General features: G+C 43.3%; 1 protein-coding gene across 4 annotated transcripts in view; it reads left to right on the forward strand.

Annotated features, from left to right (window-relative positions):
- Window positions 1-14,041: 14,041 nt before the first annotated feature.
- Window positions 14,042-19,428, forward strand: part of mfsd6b (major facilitator superfamily domain containing 6b) — a 193,660-nt gene continuing 188,273 nt past the window's right edge. For 2 of the 4 annotated variants that reach the window (XM_072478327.1, XM_072478355.1), the window contains exon 1: window positions 14,042-14,299. The gene's annotated coding sequence lies outside the window, so the exon portion shown is untranslated. Of the gene's footprint in view, window positions 14,300-15,107; window positions 15,247-19,428 lie in introns of those variants that run through there. The other 2 variants (XM_072478346.1, XM_072478337.1) reach the window with 2 other exon arrangements.

Below are 19,428 nucleotides of genomic sequence, written 5' to 3' on the forward strand. Positions count from 1 at the left end.
CTAAACTACCACTATTTCCCCTCTATTAAAACATTCACACAGTTTAGAAATGCTGATCAAGTTCTCGAACGGCACACATACCCCTATTATCATACATAACAGTCCCTAACAATTTACATGACATTTCTTCTTTAATAACTATTAGAGCTCTTCAATGCAATATTGTTTGCTGCAATGGTAATAATTTTCCCGCCGTGGCATCAAACTACAAAAATTTGTAAACTATTGTCATTTATCATGTTGGGGTTCCTCGTCAGTCACTGCTGTCTGCCGAGATCCTTAATAACTCCACCGCATAGTACATACCCCGTGGAGACTGCAGATCATCCATCAGCTGATGTCCAGTTAGAGATGTCTGACCGGAGGTTTCACTGTTCAGTAATAATTTGATATTTTGATTTGTTTCTAACCCATAAAGTTTTCCTCCGGGCTCTGTCATTTAATTCCCTCAAATATGTAGCCAATTGTATCATTAGTTTCCCCCCAATACTGTCTAAAGCATTCTTCTCTGGAGTGTAGTTCTCTTCCTTCTTGTGAACTGGTTTGTCTGTTATTTATTTTTTCCATCTGAAAAATCAAATGAACAGGTCAAGGGTGGAGAGGGCCTGAATCTTTAATTTGTACTTTCTATTTTCGTTTGGGTAGCCCAGAAGTGCCCTCTCCAGGACCTCCGGATTTCTTTAGCTACCATTTCTTTCCTTTTTCTTTTTGAACTGGTTTATTTTCCTTATCATTGATGTACTTCATACAATTAAGGCCTGTAAGCCTCCTCCTTCTGTCATTGCACCCCTGAGTGAGATTCGAAGAATCTCAAACTCATCTTTTGCTCACTCAGTGATCCAATCTGGTCGAAACCTTACCCTGATACATTCCGGGTATTGCTACTGCATTTACTTTAATTACTTTATTTTGATTATGACCAGATTTTTATGAAGGTAAGTTCCAAACATGACATTTAAACTTTATCATCTGTCCAATCAATGCTGCTAACGGGTTTGAATTCACTGTCTTCCCACCAATTGGGTCATGTGTTTTAATTGTGATACAATTTCTTTTGCTCCAGATACCATGCTTCTCTAATTCAACTGTATGTTTACCCAGATTCTGAACAATCTTGTCTTTACATTTTACAGCTTCGCTGATTATTTTCCCTGCAGCCTTAGTTGGTAGCTTCACCCACACTTCCTCTCCTACTTGATAATTTCCAGATTCACTTGGGTCCCCTTGTCCCTGGGAGACAGAGGTTCCGAGATTACTATTAAGATCAAATACTATTCTCTCAATGTCTTTATCCCAGCCTTTATCATTCTGATTCTTTACGATCCAATCCTTTACTTTTCTTACAGACCTCTCAGCCATTCCATTACTCTCAGGCGCATATTTCACAGCCCAATTGATTGTTATCCCTCTCAGCACAAAAGTTAATTACGGTATTATTTCTAAAGTGCGACACATTGTCCATCCGGATCGATTCTGGTCTACCTCTTGAGGTAATCATTTCTGCCCATACCTTTTTGGAAGTGGCTCCATTTGCTTTGCTGGTTGCTCTAAGGTCAATTTCTCCCATTTTGATTAAAAAGTACAAATTATCTTTGCTGCTTCTAGGAAAAGGTGGTTCTGCATAATCTAATGACCATTCTTGCATTAGTTTCTCAGCTTTTATGCTCCCATATGTTTTATTCCCTCTCTGTCCTCCACAGGCCATACATCTTTCACATTTTCTCCTGACTGCCGTTAAGTGTTGTCTCCAATAGGCTATTTTAATTCCTAACTTTTTCAACTCCCTTGCGACTACAACATGACCTCCATGCCCCGTGGCTTCATGTATTTGCTTAATTACCATTTGAAGGTCGGCCGCTGTGTTCCCAAGAGTCCCCAAGGTTATCGTTCTAAGTCTGGCTAATTCATCCACTTCCTGATTCCCCTTACACAGTTCCCCAGTTCCTTTTGTGTGTGCTTTTTGCTGAATTGTCTGAATTTCCATATCTGCTAAAATTTTATCTAGCTCTTCCCACTGTTCTTTCTGTTCCAGTAGTTTATTTCTACCATTCGTCCAACCGTTTAGTTTCCAAAACTTCAATTCTTTCTCCAATCCTTGCGGAACGAAAAAGCTATCGGTTACAATGGTTACTTCCTGCAGTTTTCTCTGCTGACACTCCTTTAACCCTTGCAATACTCCCTCTAACTCAGCTGTCTGAGCTGACCCAATGATTATTCCCTGTTCTTCCACTACTTTCTTTCCTGAATTTTAAAACATTAATGCCCATCTGGCTTGTTCTTCGTCCTCCTTGACTTTACTACCATCAGTATATAATACCCAAACATTTACCAACTCCGTTTTACTAACTGGTTCATCAAGTTTCTGTCCCTTTTTAATGTTATGAATAAACATTAAGTCAGGGTTTAGAAGAATGGTTTCCCATCTTTCCCATCGAGCTGTATTTGCCCCTTGCTGGCAAATCTGTCTCTTGGTTAGCTCCTTTAATTCCAAAAACTCAGTTGTGACATAAATTTTCTTACCAACCGACAAGTTTTCTATCACTGCTATTCTTTTTGTTATAGCTGCCAGACACTTCTCGATGTCTGAAAATTTTTGTTCAGCTCTCGACCAGTTTCCTGTCAGATGTTCGATAGGTGTCTGATTGCTATGATTAGCGAGCACCATACCATATCCATTTTTATATGTGTCTAATTTAATGCATAAATCATCCTCTTTTTGTCTCCCAACTAATGGTCCCGATATTGCAACTGCTGTCTTTAACTGATCTAACCCCCTCTGGGTCTCGCTGGTCCAAATAAAATCCACTTTCAACGTTTCATAAATGGGTTTAGCATAAACACTAAAGTCCTTCACTACTGGCCTTAAATATCCCAATATTCCCATTACTTTTTGAACCCCTTTTCTCGAAACGGGCGCAGTCATTTCAGCTACCTTCTTCCTCATTTCAATACTGGCCTCTCTACCTTCCTTCGATAGTGAATAACCTAAATAGTTGACTTCGCTTCTCCCAATTTGACATTTCTTTAGTCCTCTTTTCAAGCCTGCTTCACTAAGTGTCTTAATAATCCTGGCCACTCTTTCCACATGTTTGTCCTGATCGTCATCTCCAATTAATACATCATCGATATATACTACAGCCAAATCATCTTTAATCAGTTCCCTGACTATGGCCTGAAAGTGATTCGGAGAATTAACATATCCCTGTGGCAGTCTACAATATACGTAATGCTTAGTTCCGAAGGTGAATGCTGTTTTCTCCCTGCTGTCTGTGTCTAATGGAACACTCCAGAATCCATTCGCCAGATCTGTACTAGTTAAGTAAGTTTTTCTCGCGACTTGCTCTAAGGCAGTTTGTGGTTTATCAAATATCTCTTATCCTTTTTGGTGACTTTATTTAGAGCTTTGTAATTTGTTACCATCCTAAATGTACCATCTGGTTTACTTACTACTTGAATTGGACTATTTGTCGAGGCATATGTGACCTCTTGAATAATCCCCTGCTGCTCTAATTCCTTGATTGTTATCTCCAGCTCGCTCTTAGCTCCTCGGGTCAAAGGATACTGTTTTTGTGGTCTGTGTTGTCCTCCGTGTATTGTGTGTTGGAACCGCTGGCTAATTAAACCTATGTCATTCTTTCCTATCGCTAGGTTTACTCCCATTAACACTTCTTCCATCTTCTTCCAAGCCTCGTCATTTAAAATACTTTTCTCTTGGTTGATATCTACCTTACTCAATCCTCCCCCCTGACCAGCTGCTCTTCTTCTCCTATCCTCAATTAATCTGTCTCTTTCCTCCCGACTGAGGGCTAGGAATTGTTCCCTTGGTAAGTAATTTAGATTTTGTGGTGGGGGTGGTCCTTGTGACCGCAGATTATACCCGTGTTGTGGCATTGCTGGTTGGGCTAGATTTTGTCCCGTTCTGTCGGGTATCTGTCGATTCGGTGGTCTGGTCTGAGCATTTTGTGTTGAAACATTATTTTGGGCAGCTGCTGCTCCTTGTTCCCCTTTTGTTTGTTTATCCTTAATTGCTTTGCCTGCCAAATCAAATTTGACCAGTTCTCTTCCTATTTCTTTTCTGGGGGTTGTTAGCAGTATTGTTGAGAAGCTATTCCCTCCTGGAATCTTGGGTCCTAATTCCCTCAGGAATCTGACTACATTGGCCCCCTCTTCCTTATTAACCTCATATATTCGGTCGACATATGTTGTGAGGTGTTCCCCTGCATATGCTGCCTCTGTCATTTCTTTCATTAATTTAGCGCTCTCATTTCCCAAATCTAACTCATTTATTAAATCTGAGACTTCGCCTGTAACTATTTCTCCCACTGTATGTAAATCAATCAATTTGGTGGATTCTCCTGATGCCCCCATTTTCTTCGCTAACTGTTTTACCCTCTGTGAATACTCAATTCTACTCTCACCATGTTTCTTTGGGCCTGCTGTCTTCATTACTGCTGCTACTATTTTATACGGTACTATACCTCCCTGTCCTTCCTCTGGACCTGGTGTAAATGACTGAACTACTTTCTCACTTCTGGGGCACGGCATTCTTAAAGGGGCACTTCTATCTGGTTTCCTATATTCTGAGAAATGTATTTGTCGTTGTACCGGTTCTTCTTCAAGATAGGGGGTACCCTGTTGTACAAAATCTTCCACCGGTTCTATATATTCATTGAACATTGCAATTGGTACTTGGCTATCCCGTGGAGCAAAACTTACCCTATCTATGGGAGTAGGTGCAGTTATTCGGGGTCTTGGAAGATTCTGTATCCTTTCTTGTGGTCTTAACGCTGCTATTATCTGGCCTTGTGTTTCTGTGCTGTTCCTTACTCTACTCATGGCTCTTCCGAAAGTATCATACCCTTTGCTCATTTGCCAAATTTTAGCTTTGAGGGTAACGTTTGGTAATCCCAGTAATTTTGTAGAATCAATTTGTTGACTTCCTTCTAATATTCCTCCTATTTTAAGTCCCCTAGATATAACCCCTCTTTCCCATCCTTCCTGATCTCTGTGGTGTACCATTTTTGCCTTTGGATTATACATATAATACGGTAAATCCTTATTTATTGGTCGCTAAGTGGAAGGTTGTTGTTGTTTCCAGTAATCACTATAATCCCCTATTTCTAATGGTTTAGAATTTTTTCTATTCCCTTTTCTTTTCCTTGGTTTTAATATTTCCTCATTCTCTGATGAGGATGAGGATTCTTCCTGTCCCAGCGCAGAAGGCGCAATAATCCCAACTAGGCTTTGTTCCTCTTCACTTTCTTGTGTTTCAAAAAAATTATCTATAAAAGCTCCTTCTTTGTGTGTTCCTATGCCAATTTTCTTCCCAAAACTGACTTCAATCTGGGTATTGAGAATGGTATCCCTTTGGGAAATTTTCAAAGGGGTCCGAAATCCCTTGGTTATCTGAGGGACTGGGACGTGTTTTTTCTGTCTCTGACAGGGGTGCTGGCACTTCGTTGAATTGAAATTCAAATTGCTGTCTTGTTCCTGCTGTGTCTAAAAGGACTTGTGTCCATTGCTCTCGCAAATCCTTATTATCTGACCTGCCCTAGCTGGAGGGGTTAATGCACATGTTTTTATTATTGCTCTCAGAGATTCCCTTGAGTTATTTTGAATATTCTGTCTCCTAATAATGTCATATCAACATCTCTCCCTACACTGTGTCTCAGGATTCCTTCCATGTTCGCTTGATTTACTTCTGTCTCATCCATCATACAATACTGCTGTCCGGAATTGTTTAGTGATACCACATATATAATCTTTGTCCCATGGCTCAGAGTGGTGGCTCTAGCTATCCCTTCTTTAAATTCTCCTCTTAGAACTACCTCCTCATCCATTTTTAGCTGTAACTCCGGATTGTATCTATGAGCCAATACCCCTGAAATTCCTGCCCCTAATTTCCCCTTTCTATTGGAAGGATTATCTTGTACTTCCTTTTGGGCATTTGTAAAATCCCCTTCCACTAAGTGGATCTGCTTTCCTCCTACGTACAATTTTTGTATAAGTCTTGTCTGCTCCCATTCATCTTCGATTTTACTTGGCGCATTTGTTTGAAACCCTACTGTTTTTACTGTGCTATCTGATTCTAGGACTGATTCCTCATCATTTTCCATTTCTAAAGCTTAATTTTTCTGCAGCCGTTTTGTATATTCTTTTGCCACTTCAGACTTACTTTTGTGTTCACTAGGAATCTGTATTATTTCCTTCATGTTTTCTTCGTCCATGATTTTAACCAGTTTGGAGCACACTTTACCCACTTGAGCAGCTGCATGCTTCTGTCTGTGTCCGAACAAAATTAGTGATTCAGCTTGTTTTTCGAATGCAAATTTACAAAGTGCTTTAAGAATCCCAACTGGATCTCTATATTGCAGGGCTTTTGGCACTCTAACAAAGAAGGCGACGTCTCCAACTTGATACGTCTCTCTCTTCCAGGATTTTTAAAGTCTTTTAATTTCTTCAATTCTTGTTTCATTGCTTCATCTCTCTTGACTGTATTCCAGGGCAAGGGAATTACCCTAATTGCCATTTTTCTGATATCCAACTTCTGTTCCTGGTTGTCCCTTTCAGGTGTACTCTGAAATTAAGGATAAGTACCCTTTCTGGGCCCTATCCAAGGCTAACTAAGGCACTATCTTCCTGTTTTAGTTAAGGGTCGATTGGTTATTGGTCTATAAAGGTTTCTAGGCGTCCCCTATTTCTCTAGGATGTTCCTCACAATCTGCCTCACTCTAAGGATGATTTATTTTTTGGCCTCCATTTACCAGTAATGGATGCAAGACTTTTAGCGCTGTCACCAAGATGTCTTGCAGACTTTTTCTCAGCGTCAGTATCTTCTAGTCTACTGATTTTCACACCCAACCTGAGTTTTATGTCCCCCTCGATCCACAGGATATCCTTACAAAAGTCAATCACACATGACTTTCCAAACTAAACTCAGCAGGTAAAGTTTGACTCACACATAGACTAGAAACTTCTAATATCCTAGCCTTTGTGCCAGTTAGAAACTTCTAATATTCTAACCGTTGTTTGGGAACTAGAAATTTCTAATATTCTAGCCCCCACTCTGCTTAACTAGAAACTTCTAATATTCTAGCCTCGCTTTACCTAGAAACTTCTAATATTCTAGGGCCCCACGTTGGGCGCCATGAAGTTAAAAACTCACCACTATTCTTAGAATTCCCCCTATACCAAAAAGGGTCGATATTCTAAATGGTGAACAGGGATTCTCACTCCCTGACTCCGATGCAGGCTTCAGTGGGTGCTATTCAGGTCAAATTATATTTTCAAGTTGTCCCCCGGTATAACCCATACATTCAGGGAAGAATTTTACCTACTTACTCCTTTGTAGCATTGATATCCTGGGTCCTGCATTGCTAAGTACGTAAAGTAGGCTAATAACCACTGTTTCAGGTTAAAACTTTTAAGTTATTTTATTATTATATATATATAATTTTTAAAAGATGCAATCACTGTCTTTACAGAAAAGTAAAAAGATCTTGCTTCTGGATCCTTCTGGTTGGTTGAAGGGACCTTCAGACCCAACTTGACAATCAATCTTCTTTTTAAAATCTGGTCTTCTTTAGATATATTCGCTGGTGAGCTCGTTGCTATGTCCTATCATTCCCATGTACCAAGCTGTGAGAGCTGGCTCTGCTGGCTGTCCCCTTTCTTGAGGTTTATATATTTTTGAACAATTATTAAGTTTTTATGACTTTATTGTAAAGTAACTTTTATTTCCCTTGGATTGTAAAAGGTACCTTTAATCTGAATTTTTCTACTTTTCTTTTAATTTACCTGATGTCAGCAGAATTTCACACCTATATATTTGCCTCCCTAGTCATTCTTTTCTATCTGCTGATTTTACTTCAATGAAGGTGTGAATCATTGCTTTTAGCGTAATGCTAAAAATCCACTTTGTTGTAACTTGAAAGGTTTACATTTATCACCTAGCTCAACTGAAACCCTCATCCATGCTTTTCCAGACGCTTACTAAGATAGTTAATTTCAATGAAGGTGTGAACCATTGTTTTTAGCTTCATACAAAAATCCTGTTTGGGAGAAAGAATCTGCATTTTATAATCCTGCTCTTTGCAGCTGCTGTTAACCCTTCATGGGATCTTTCCCTACATTCTCTCATGTTTCTCTCAGACCAGATATTGCCAGACTTCCATGCTTCAAATGACACATCTTTCCATATTATCAATTACACCCCGTAACCCCATTGGCTTTGAAAGCAGACCAAGGCAGGCCAGCAGCACGGTTCAATTCCCGTAACAGCCTCCCCGAACAGGCGCCGGAATGTGGCGACTAGGGGCTTTTCACAGTAACTTCATTTGATGCCTACTTGTGACAATAAGCGATTTTCATTTTCATTTCATTAACCCAGCAACCCCACCTAACCTTTTTGACACTAAGGGCAATTTAGCATGGTCAATCCACCTAACCTGCACATCTGTGAAATGTGGGAGGAAACTGGAGCACCCGGAGGAAACCCACGCACAACCGGTGAGAATGAGCAGACTCCGCACAGACGGTGACCCAAGCCGGGAATCGAACCTGGGACCCTGGAGCTGTGAAGCCACTGTGCTGCCCAAACATGTTGAACAGCTCCATCAAATCACATCTTAATCTTCGAGCCTTTTCAGCCTATCCATGGAGCTGAAGTCGCTCATCCCAGGAGCCATTCTTATAAATTGTCACAGCACCTTGCGAGAAATCACCACGTTGCCCTTTTGAGTCTTTTAATTGAAGATTAATTGTCAAATGTTCTCGATATCAGCAATGGAGGAGGAGGATTTCCCATATCGCTGAAGTGAAATGATAGAATAACATTTATCCACTCCGCCACCAACACGCCAGCCCCAGAAAACAAAACAAAAGCACAATCTGAAGGGAAAATGTCTTATTCAATTTGATGATTCTTACTTGGTGAAGCTTATTGTCCTCGGTTGTCAGGCATAAGAAGTAACAAGCAAATAAATGGGCAGCATTTTCTGGCAGCCATTTGGGTCTGTACTCCAATGCTTGAGAGAGCTAGAACAGTACATACAGTGCACCTTCTGGTATTTATTGGTTTTGTTGACTTCCATCACCCAGAGCTTGAAGTTGTACCTCTTTTTGGATAAAGCCATTTGTTTTTGTGAAGAAAATGTTAAGCTGACCTCCCTAAAAAACCTTTCAGCTGCGAACCCTCCAACCCAAGTCAGCACCCCATATTCTGCCTCCTGCCCTAATTATGGTGCCTGCTCCTATTGCGGGGGCGGGGTGCAGTGGCGGGGAGTGGCGGGGGAAAGGTTTATGCATGTGGTTGTCAGATGTTTGAACTTGTGGAAACAAAGTGAACTTTACAACAAGGAGGGTATCCCAGCCTATCTTCACTGAGGTACATAGCGAGTTGGAATGCCCCATGCATTGTAACAAACAGATCACTCACAACAGCTCGAGTGGGGGGAAGGGCAGAACTGGGGCAGCATGGTGGCACAGTGGTTAGCACTGCTGCCTCACAGTTCCAGTGACCTGGGTTCAATTCCGACCTTGGGTGGCTGTGTAGAGTTTGCACTTTCTCCCTGGGTGTGATTCTCCGAAATGGAGACAGAGTGTTCGCGGCGTCATGAACGACCCACAGGGGGCCAGCACGGCGCTGGAGCGGTTCACGCTGATCCAGCCTCCATTCCCGGTGGCAAATGGGCGCCGCACCAACCCGTGCATGCGCAGTTGGGCCGCGCATGCGCAGTTGCGCCGCGCCAACCCGCAAATGCGTGGGGGACTTCCTCAGTGCGCCGGCCCCGACGCAACATGGCGTGGGGGTTCAGGGGCTGGCCACGTAATAAAATAGGGCCGGGGCTGGAGAGGCCGGCCCGTCGATCGGTGGGCCCCGATCGCGGGCCAGACCCCATCGGAGGCCCCCCCCGGTGAAGGAGCACTTTTCCCCGCCCCACAGGCCACCCCCCGACCCTACGCGCAGAGCTCCCGCCGGCTGCGAGCAGGTGTGAACGGCGCCGGTGGGACTCTGCCGTTTCCGCGCGGCCGCTCGGCCCATCAAGGCCGGAGAATCGACGGCCCGGTCACAGACAGTGGCCCACGACCGGCGCCGCGTCAAACGTGCCAGCGCAAATAGTGACGATTCTCCGCTCCTCGGAGAATCGCCTGCCGGTGTTGGACCAGCGCTGTGGGAAAAAATGGCATTAACGGCGATTCTCCCATACGGCGCGGCATGGGAGAATCGCGCCCCCTGTGTCTGCATGGGTTTCGTCCGGATGCTCCAGCTTCCTCCCACAGTCCAAAGATGTGCAGGTTAGGTGAATTGGCCATGCTAAATTGCCCCTTCGTATCCAAAAGGTTAGGTGGGGTTACTGAGTTATAGGGGTAGGCTGGAGGCATGGGCTCAGCTTGCTCTTTCCAAGGGCCATGCAGACTCGATGGGCCAAATAGCCTCCTTCTGAACTATAGGGATTCTATGATAATACCCAACCACAAACCCAATCCGTAGGAGGCCTGTGCTTTGCATGGAAATTAAATGTCTGACCTTGGCTCCTGTGCCATCCCAAGAGCAGCTCCTAAAAGCAGAACTGTAGATTATACATTTTCAATGGTCTCCAGTACCAGTAGAATAAGCCTGGTTTGTTTCACACATTGAAATGCAGCTGCTAGAAGGAGACTGTGACTCCCTCCTTCCATTGTGCCCACAGATAACTTGAGATTTCCTGGTAACTGAAGTGTCAGAATATAGGGGCGCCACGGCAGCACAGTGGTTAGCAATGTTGCTTCACAACTCCAGGGTCCCAGGTTCGATTCCCGGCTAGGGTCACTGTCTGAGTGGGGTCTGCACGCCCCCCCCCCCCCCCCCCCCCCCCGTGTCTGCGTGGGTTTCCTCCGGGTGCTCCGGTTTCCTCCAACGAGTCCCGAAAGCCATGCTGTTAGGTGAATTGGATATTCTGAATTCTCCCTCTGTGTACCCGAACAGGTGCCGGAATGCGACTATGGACTTTTCACAGTAACTTCATTGCAGTGTTAATGTAAGCCTGCTTGTGACAATAAAGATTAATGTATTATAGTTAGGTTTTTTTTCCTGAGGAAATTCATATGGAACAGATTCATGCTGGAACCTTGCTAAACATGAATCATAGAATTTACAGTGCAAAAAGAGGCCATTCAGCCCATCAAGTCTGCACCGGCCCCTGGAAAGGGCATTCTACTTAAGCCCACGTCTCCACCCGATCCCCATAACCCAGTAACCCCACCTAACCTTTTTGGACACTAAGGGCAATTTAGCATGGCCAATCCACCTAACCTGCACATCTTTGGACTGTGGGAGGAAACCGAAACACCCGGAGGAAACTTACGCAGACATGGAGAGAATGTGCAGACTCCGCATAGACAGTGACGCAAGCCGGGAATCAAACCTGGGACCCAGGAGCTGTGAAACAACTGTGCTAACCACGGTGCTACTGTGCTGCCCACTATGAATGTCATTGGCATTGTTTTCAAAATATTCTCACTTATTTACATATTTTGACCCCCATGTAGGTTTCCTGGATTTACACAAATAAGGTACGGCTGTAGATTTATATCCAAAAAGCACAGAATAGCTGGAAATCATCTGATATTGGCACACCTGAACTAAACCAAAGGGCTGTGTCATCCTTGATGCAACTATGATTTTTCAGTCCCTCTTTCTGACCCTCACAGTACTCAGAAGCACTACATTAGAACAGTGGATACAAAAGGTACTTCATTGGCTGCAAATCGCTTTGGGCTCGATATTACAATATGAATGCAAGTCTTTTATCACCAAGTCGCTGTAATGTCCTTCTCAATGGGGACAATGCTATTTTCTATAATAATGGAACAGGATGAGGAGCATATTTTGCAAGCCATTCTGAGAGCGAGGCACCAGCAGCAAATATTGGTATCAATCTGAGATGATTTAATGCAACTTTTCACATTGTGGAGTAGGCAAACAAGTTCAGCAGGACATTTGGGCATTAAGTTCATCTTGAATAATAAGTGCAAAACCCCATGCAAATGTTTTTGCAATTTTTGCATAAGTATGATCCGGAACATTGCAATACACTCCTGTTGAAGGATTTTTAAAGGAACATCGGAATTAGGAGCAGAAGTAGGCAATTCAGCTCTTTGAGCCTGCTCCATCATTTAGTCAGATCATGGCTGATCTCTTCCTGGTCTCAAATCCGCCTCCCCAGCTGTTGCCCATATCCCTTTAACCCATTTTTGAATCAGAAATATATCTATCTCCTTCTTGAAACCATTTAATGACGCAGATTCCACCGCACTATGGGGCAGCGAGTTCCACAAAATCACCACCCCCTGCGAGTAGTAGTTCCTCCTCATCTCAGTTCTAAATGTACTGCCTCTCAACCTATATCTGTGACCTCTTGATCTAGATTTCCCCACAAGGCAGAACATTTTGTCTACATTTACTTTACCTATCCCTTTTAGTATTTTATATACCTCTATCAGGTCCCCTCCTATCCTTCTAAACTCCAGCGAGAATAAGCCCAAACTGTTTAATCACTTCTCATACGTCAACCCTTTCTTCCCCGGAATCAATCTGGTGAACCTCCTCTGAACTGCCTCTAATGCCAGCACATCCTTCCTCAAATAAGGTGATCAAAACTGGATACAATACTCCATATGTGGTCTGATCAACACCCTTTACAGTTGCAACAACACTTCTCTACTTTTATACTCCAGTCCTTTTGCAATAAACACTAACATTCCGCTTGCCTTTTTAATTCCCTGCTGTACCTGCATACTGACTTTCTGCAATTCATGAACAAAGACAGCCAGATTCCCTCTGTCCAGATGCATTTTGAACCTGCTTTCCATTTAAATATTAACTTGCCTTTCTATTGTTTCAGCCAAAATGGATAACCTCACACTTATCTACATTAAACTCCATCTGACAAAATTTGGCCCAATCTCCTAGCCTACCTATATCCATCTGCAAATTTTTTTAGCTCCTCTTCACTGTCTGCTTTCCCACCTATTTTAGTATCATCCACAAATTTTGCTGTTACACTCTGCCCTGCTTGCAGATTATTTACATAACTTGTAAACAGTTGAGGTCCGAGGACTGACCACTGTGGCACCCCGCTGGTTACAGTTCGCCAGCCAGAGAAGGACCCATTTATCTCAACCCTCTGCTTTCTGTCAATCCAATGTTAGATCCTATGTTAGATTTATGCACAATATTCAGGGCAGAACATGTTTTGCGGTATGCTAAGGAGGGTGATGTGTTCTGTGGACATAGCATTCCTGCACTGCAGAAGACCATAGGCCCGTTAAGTCTGCATCGACCCTCTGAAAGAGCACCCTGCCTGAATCCGCTACCCCACTCTATCCTCATAGCCCCACCTAACCTGCACATCTTTGGACACCAAGGGGCAATTTAGCGTGGCCAATCCATCGAACCTGCACATCTCTGGACTGTGGGAGGAACCAAAGCACCCAGAGGAAACCCACATAGACAAGGGGAGAAAGTGCAAACTCCACAGTCACCCAAGGCCGGAATCGAACCTGGGTCCCTGGCGCTATGAGACAGCAGTGCTAGCCACTGTGTCACCAATGTTTTATGTTGGGCCTCTTCCCCTCGCTGTACTTTGGCTTTAATGGCTTCTCTGCCTTTTGGCTAAGATCAAGTGGAGGATCAAGCCCAAGATCAGGTGCAATGCCTCTTCTTGTCAGCTGCGATCTCGTACGTCTCTCTTGTGGGATCCATGAATTGGATTCAATTTGAAATTTAATTGTTTTTTGGAGCAAGGAAGGAGCTGGATTAAGGGCTTCCGCTGTCCACACTTCACATTGGCTTTGGAACTCTGGGAAATGAATAATTAAAAAAACATTTTTTTGATACTTTGATGGCCACTGATAATCACTTTATTGCAATGTTTTACGCTCTGCTGCAGGGCACGGGGTGCACCGTGCTGTTGTGGCTCGCGATGCACCGGCTTTGCAGCGCAGTCTGCCTCACTGGCACACAATGCAGTGCTCAGTTCCTGCCACTGCAGCTGACTGAAACCTTGGTGTGGCAGGTGGGCCCTGACGCCGGCGCTGACGCCTTGGTGCTCAGGTCGCGCCCAAGGCAATCCACCACCGAGCATTGATACCAGCAACGAGAAAAAAAGCCCGATTCCCTGTCAAATCGGCTGATGCGCTGATATGGATACCTGGAGTGCAGCGCGTTTCTGTCAGGTGGTAAACTCGGCAGCCTGACAGTGACTGGGACGCACATTATCAGGGGGCTCGGCTCGGCTCTCTGCACCTTCCCCATAAGGTGAGATCTGTCAGACCTCTTGGTTTGTGCTGGGACTTGGAGAGATAAGCTAAATATCATAAGATTACTTGTGGTGGGTGGATGTTGATGGCGATTAAAATAAATAATGGTGCATGTTCGTGAAGTATGATCTGTGAACAAACCTGCGTAGAGATTAGAAACCATCACTTTTTGCAACCTTTTTGAAATGACATTTTTCGAGAGAGCGTGTTACTATTTTTTTTCCGTAAAAAAATACTGTATAAGCGTGGCTTCTGAGGTAAATGGTTATCGAGCTTTTAAATATTTTTTTTATGATTGGAGACCTTGCTTTTACTTCCTGGTAGGATCCGCTTTATTCAAGCGCAGTGCGAAGACCAATAACTGGATCATGAACCGTTTGTAAAGTGCTGATAGTCCCAAAAGTGGGAGCGGGTTCCAAACTCCCAAATGGGTCCACGCACAGCAGCCAGCGGGTTGGAAAATGGGTGGACCCCGACTGGAAATACACAACCTTTTCAACTCTCCTCCCCCCCGCCCCTCGTGCTATATATTTGTCTTGGGATGGGCGCGTTAGTGCACTTGCCATAACTCTCCAGAAAACAATCGGGATGGGTTTAAAAAAGAAATGGCAATTTCCCTTTGTATTGCTAGCTGGCAGTTTGTGATTAAGTAAAACGCCTTGAATGTAAACCTCAATCCGGACTTCCGCAAACGTAAGAGCAGCAGAATGAAAGAAAGATAAACAGTCAGCGGTCTTTGCAATGTTTAAGGAAGAGAAGCAATTAGAAAGAGTCAATATTCTCATTTGCTCCTCTTGCAGACTGTATGTTGCTCCAAGTGAAGTACGCGGATGCCCAGCTTCTTTAACATTGAATTGTGATCTTGTGGGTAGCTCGAAAGATTTTTTTTAACACCGTTGGTTAATTATTTCCAAGTAAGTTTATAGAACAAAGGCAGAGTTAAAGGTATGTTTTTTTTGTATTTATTCTCAAGATATGGGTATTGCTGGTAGGGCCAGCATTTATTACTCTCCCGAGGTTACCCTTGAGAAGTTGGGGGTGAGTTTTCTTCTTTGAGCCATTGCTGCCCGGGCGGTTATCGATATGCTCCCAAACGTGCTGTGAGTTCCAGGAATTTGAACCAGCGAAAGTGATGGAGTAACATCCAGTCAGGATGATGTGTGATTTGGAGGGGCACTTGCACACTGTGGTGGTGTTCCCATAATCCTGCCCTTATCCTTCTAGGAGGTGAAGGTCACAAGTTTGCAAGGAGCCTTATGTCCTGACCAGACCTACTCGTCTCTTTCTCAAGGCCAGCTTGACCCAGAAGCCGGTATTGATGCACACCAGTATCCCATAAATGATGTGAAATTGCATGGAATTAACAACACAGAAACAAGCCATTCACCCCATTTAGTCCATCTAGTTCATGATGTATATTTATGCTCCACACAAAGCTTCTATCCCTCTCCAGCTAACCCAATTAACACATTCTTCTCCTCGTTCTCCTTCACGTGCTTATTTGACTTTCCTGGACATGTTGAGAAAGTGTACTACACTTTACAATAACCTGTCAAACTTTTTTTTAAAGGAGCTTGGATATAGTAAATTTAGGCTCAGGTCCTGTAGTTTAGAGCAGCTCAAAATATACTGATTAAAATAATTCAAATCTACTCATTTGGACTGATTCCTGTTGGTATCGCCACATTTTGGACTGAATTTTGTAATTGGTGATGCATATACAGAGCTATAGGTTCAGTGTGATGGATCATGAATATGAGTGGAGAGCAGTTAAATTCAAATCTCCAATTCCTGCCCCTCCCCCCTTAATTTCTGATCAGAACTTCAAAGAGGGCTGGAACATCAGTCTGCTGGTTGCAACATTTAAATGCAGCCCAGATGATGTAATTTGGACCTCCACATAATTTTGTAGAGTTTGTGCCTACATAATGATGAGTCATAAACCAACTCATTAAATGGATACCCAGAGCTGCTAAGAGCTATATTAAAATGTCCTACAAAATTGCTTTTTAGCTATAATTTCCTGCTGTCTTCCAGCTTTTGTGTTGTTTTTCCCTCTTTTGCTTTTCCTGTGAGCACTATTTGGGAAGGAGTGTTTGTTTAATGTATTTTGGGCTTTCTCATATTTTGACTGCCTTCTGCCTAAACTATTGGCCCAATGGGCTGTCTCATGGAAATGTCCCTTATTTATATTATTTTGGAAGAAAAAAGCAGAGTACCAATAGGCAGATACCAGGCAGCTCAGGCTGCATTAGAAGGCAGGCTATGATCACTCAGCATTACCCTAACACCCACAACTTATAAGCAGAGAGGCGCACCTACCTTGATTTGCCAAAAGACTTCTTCTGCCTTTCAGAATGTGTGAATCACACAGTTAAAGAACAGTGCCATATGCTGCAAGAATACCTGTGGTTAACATGCATAATTACTGAGAATGGCAACAATTTATTGTGGCCTTGTGGCGTCTACCTCAGCTCTGCTCATTCTGGGCAGCACGATAGCACAGTGAATAGCATTGTGGCTTCACAGTGCCAGAATCCCAGGTTCAATTCCCTGCTGGGTCACTGACTATGCGGAGGATGTACGTTCTCCCCGTGTCTGTGTGGGTTCCCTCCGGGTGCTCCGCTTTTCTCCCACAGTTCAAAGACGTGCAGGTTAGGTGGTTTGGCCATCCTAAATTGCCCTTCGTGTCCAAAAAAGATTAGGAGGGGTTATTGGGTTACGGGGATAAGATGGAAGTGAGGGCTTAAATGGGCCGCTGCAGACTCGATGGGCCGAATGGCCTCCTGCACTGTATGTTCCATGTTCTAGGCATATACAGGACTACTGTCCTCTATCATTTCATGAGCACCACCTCCAACAACCGTCACAAAGGGGATTCAAGTTTTATGACACTTCATCCTGCAGCCAAAGTCTCAGTTTCTTCTCTCCATCTTTTTTTGTATCAGTCACAGGATATCGACCTTCTCCCCCACTTTCGTCATCAAAACACATCTTTTGCAATTGTGGAAATACACAACAAGAATTTACAAAGCCATTACAAAATCTATCACCATTTTATGTGGGCGATAATTATGCACTGCTCAACAAATTTATTAAAATAAATGTATAGACAATGATGGGCAAGTCATCCTTGCATTCGCCAAACTATATTCCTGGTGCATGTAGCTTCACAAGTTGCAGAAACTGAATTGTAAAAGTGCATTCTATTTGACCAAGTTCTACACATATAGGCAACTATTTATGATGAAAGATGATTCAAGGGGAAACCAGCAGATACAGAATAAGAAAGATAAACTTACACATGTATACAACACCCACATAAACTCAGGACATTGCACAGTGCTTTCGAACCAAATAAATACTTTTGAAGTGTAGCCACTATTGTAGCTGTTGGATGAGATGCCATAGCAGGGCAGGCCTCCTTGATGCCCCAGACAATATTTGTTATTCAACCGATCATCACAAAAACAGGTTATTTGGCTATTAACTCATTGCTGTTTGTGGCAAATTGGCTGCCTCACTTGCTTACACTACAACAGTGACTACACCTTAAAAATACTTAATGCCTGTGAAGCACTTTGGAACATCCTAAGATCATGCAAAACACTTTAAAATTCAAGGTTTGTTTATACATCTGATAATTGACCAGAGTTGAGTACTGGGTATCATGGGACTTGTATGAATACACCACTAAAATATTCAAGTACTTGGACATATAAGTTTCAAACTCAGTAATAAGATCTCAAACATATACAGCACATCTTTGGAAGGTAAGGGGGTGAGATGCTGCCACTACAGCTGACTCGGAAGAATACGTTTCATGCGGTGAGGAAGAAGAAAAGAAGGTCCTAAATGGCAGATGCAGGAACTAAGACCATAAGAAATAGGGACAGGAATAGTCCATTCAGTCCTTTGAGCATGCCCTGCCTTTCAATAAGATCATGATTGATCAAACACTCACTAATTCCACTTTCCTGCTTTCTCTCCGTAACCCTTAATTTCCATACTGATTAAAAACCTATCGATCTCCGTCTTGAAAATGTTCAAGGATCCAGCCTCCACAGTGTTTTGGAGTAAAGAACTGAACCACTTGATTACCAATTGTGTCCACTGTAAATTGCCACATTTCTATTCATCCAAAGTTATGAAAATGTTTAAAAGACTATTGCCGAAGATCCAAGTTCTTTGAAGGAATAACATAGCAATCATAGAATTTACAGTGCAGAAGGAGGCCATTTGGCCCATCAAGTCTGCACCGGCTCTTGGAAAGAGCACCCTACCCAAGGTCAACACCTCCACCCTATCCCCATAACCCAGTAACTCCACCCAACACTAAGGGCAATTTATCATGGCCAATCCACCTAACCTGCACATCTTTGGACTGTGGGAGGAAACCAGAGCACCCGGAGGAAACCCACGCACACACGGGGAGGATGTGCAGACTCCGCACAGACAGTGACCCAAGCCGGAATCGAACCTGGGACCCTGGAGCTGTGAAGCAATTGTGCTATCCACAATGCTACCGTGCTGCCCCTATGGGGCAGTGGAAATATGCGCTGTGGATAAAGGGAATCCTGTAGATGTGCTACACTTGGATTTCCACAAGGCGTGATAAGGTGCCACACCAAATGTTATTGCCAAAAATAAAAGCTTATTGCGAAGGGGGTAACATATTAGCATGGACAGAAGATTGGCTGGCTGGCTGGCAGAAAACAGAGAGTATGCATAAATGGGTCTTTCTTTAATTGGCAGGATGTTATGAGTGAGTCCTGTAAGGGTCTGGACTGGGACCTCAACTTTTTACAATTTACATCAATGACGTAGATGTAGGGAGTGAAGGCATGGTAGCTAAATTTGTCGACAACAGAAAGATAGGAGGAAAGTATGTTGTGACGAAGGCATGAGGCGGCAGATGGTTATAGGTAGGTTGAATGAGTCGGCCAAAAATCTGGCCGATGGAATAAAATGTGAAGTTGTTCACTTTTGCAGGAAAAAGACAAAGTAATATTCAAATGGAGAACGGCTGCAGAATTCCAAAGTGCAGTGGAATCTAGACGTTTTAGTGCATGAGTCACAAAACGTTAGTACGCAGGTACAGCAAATAATTAAGAAGGTTAATGGAAT

Source organism: Scyliorhinus torazame, chromosome 2 (genome assembly GCF_047496885.1).
Source record: "Scyliorhinus torazame isolate Kashiwa2021f chromosome 2, sScyTor2.1, whole genome shotgun sequence".
NCBI lineage: Eukaryota > Metazoa > Chordata > Chondrichthyes > Carcharhiniformes > Scyliorhinidae > Scyliorhinus > Scyliorhinus torazame.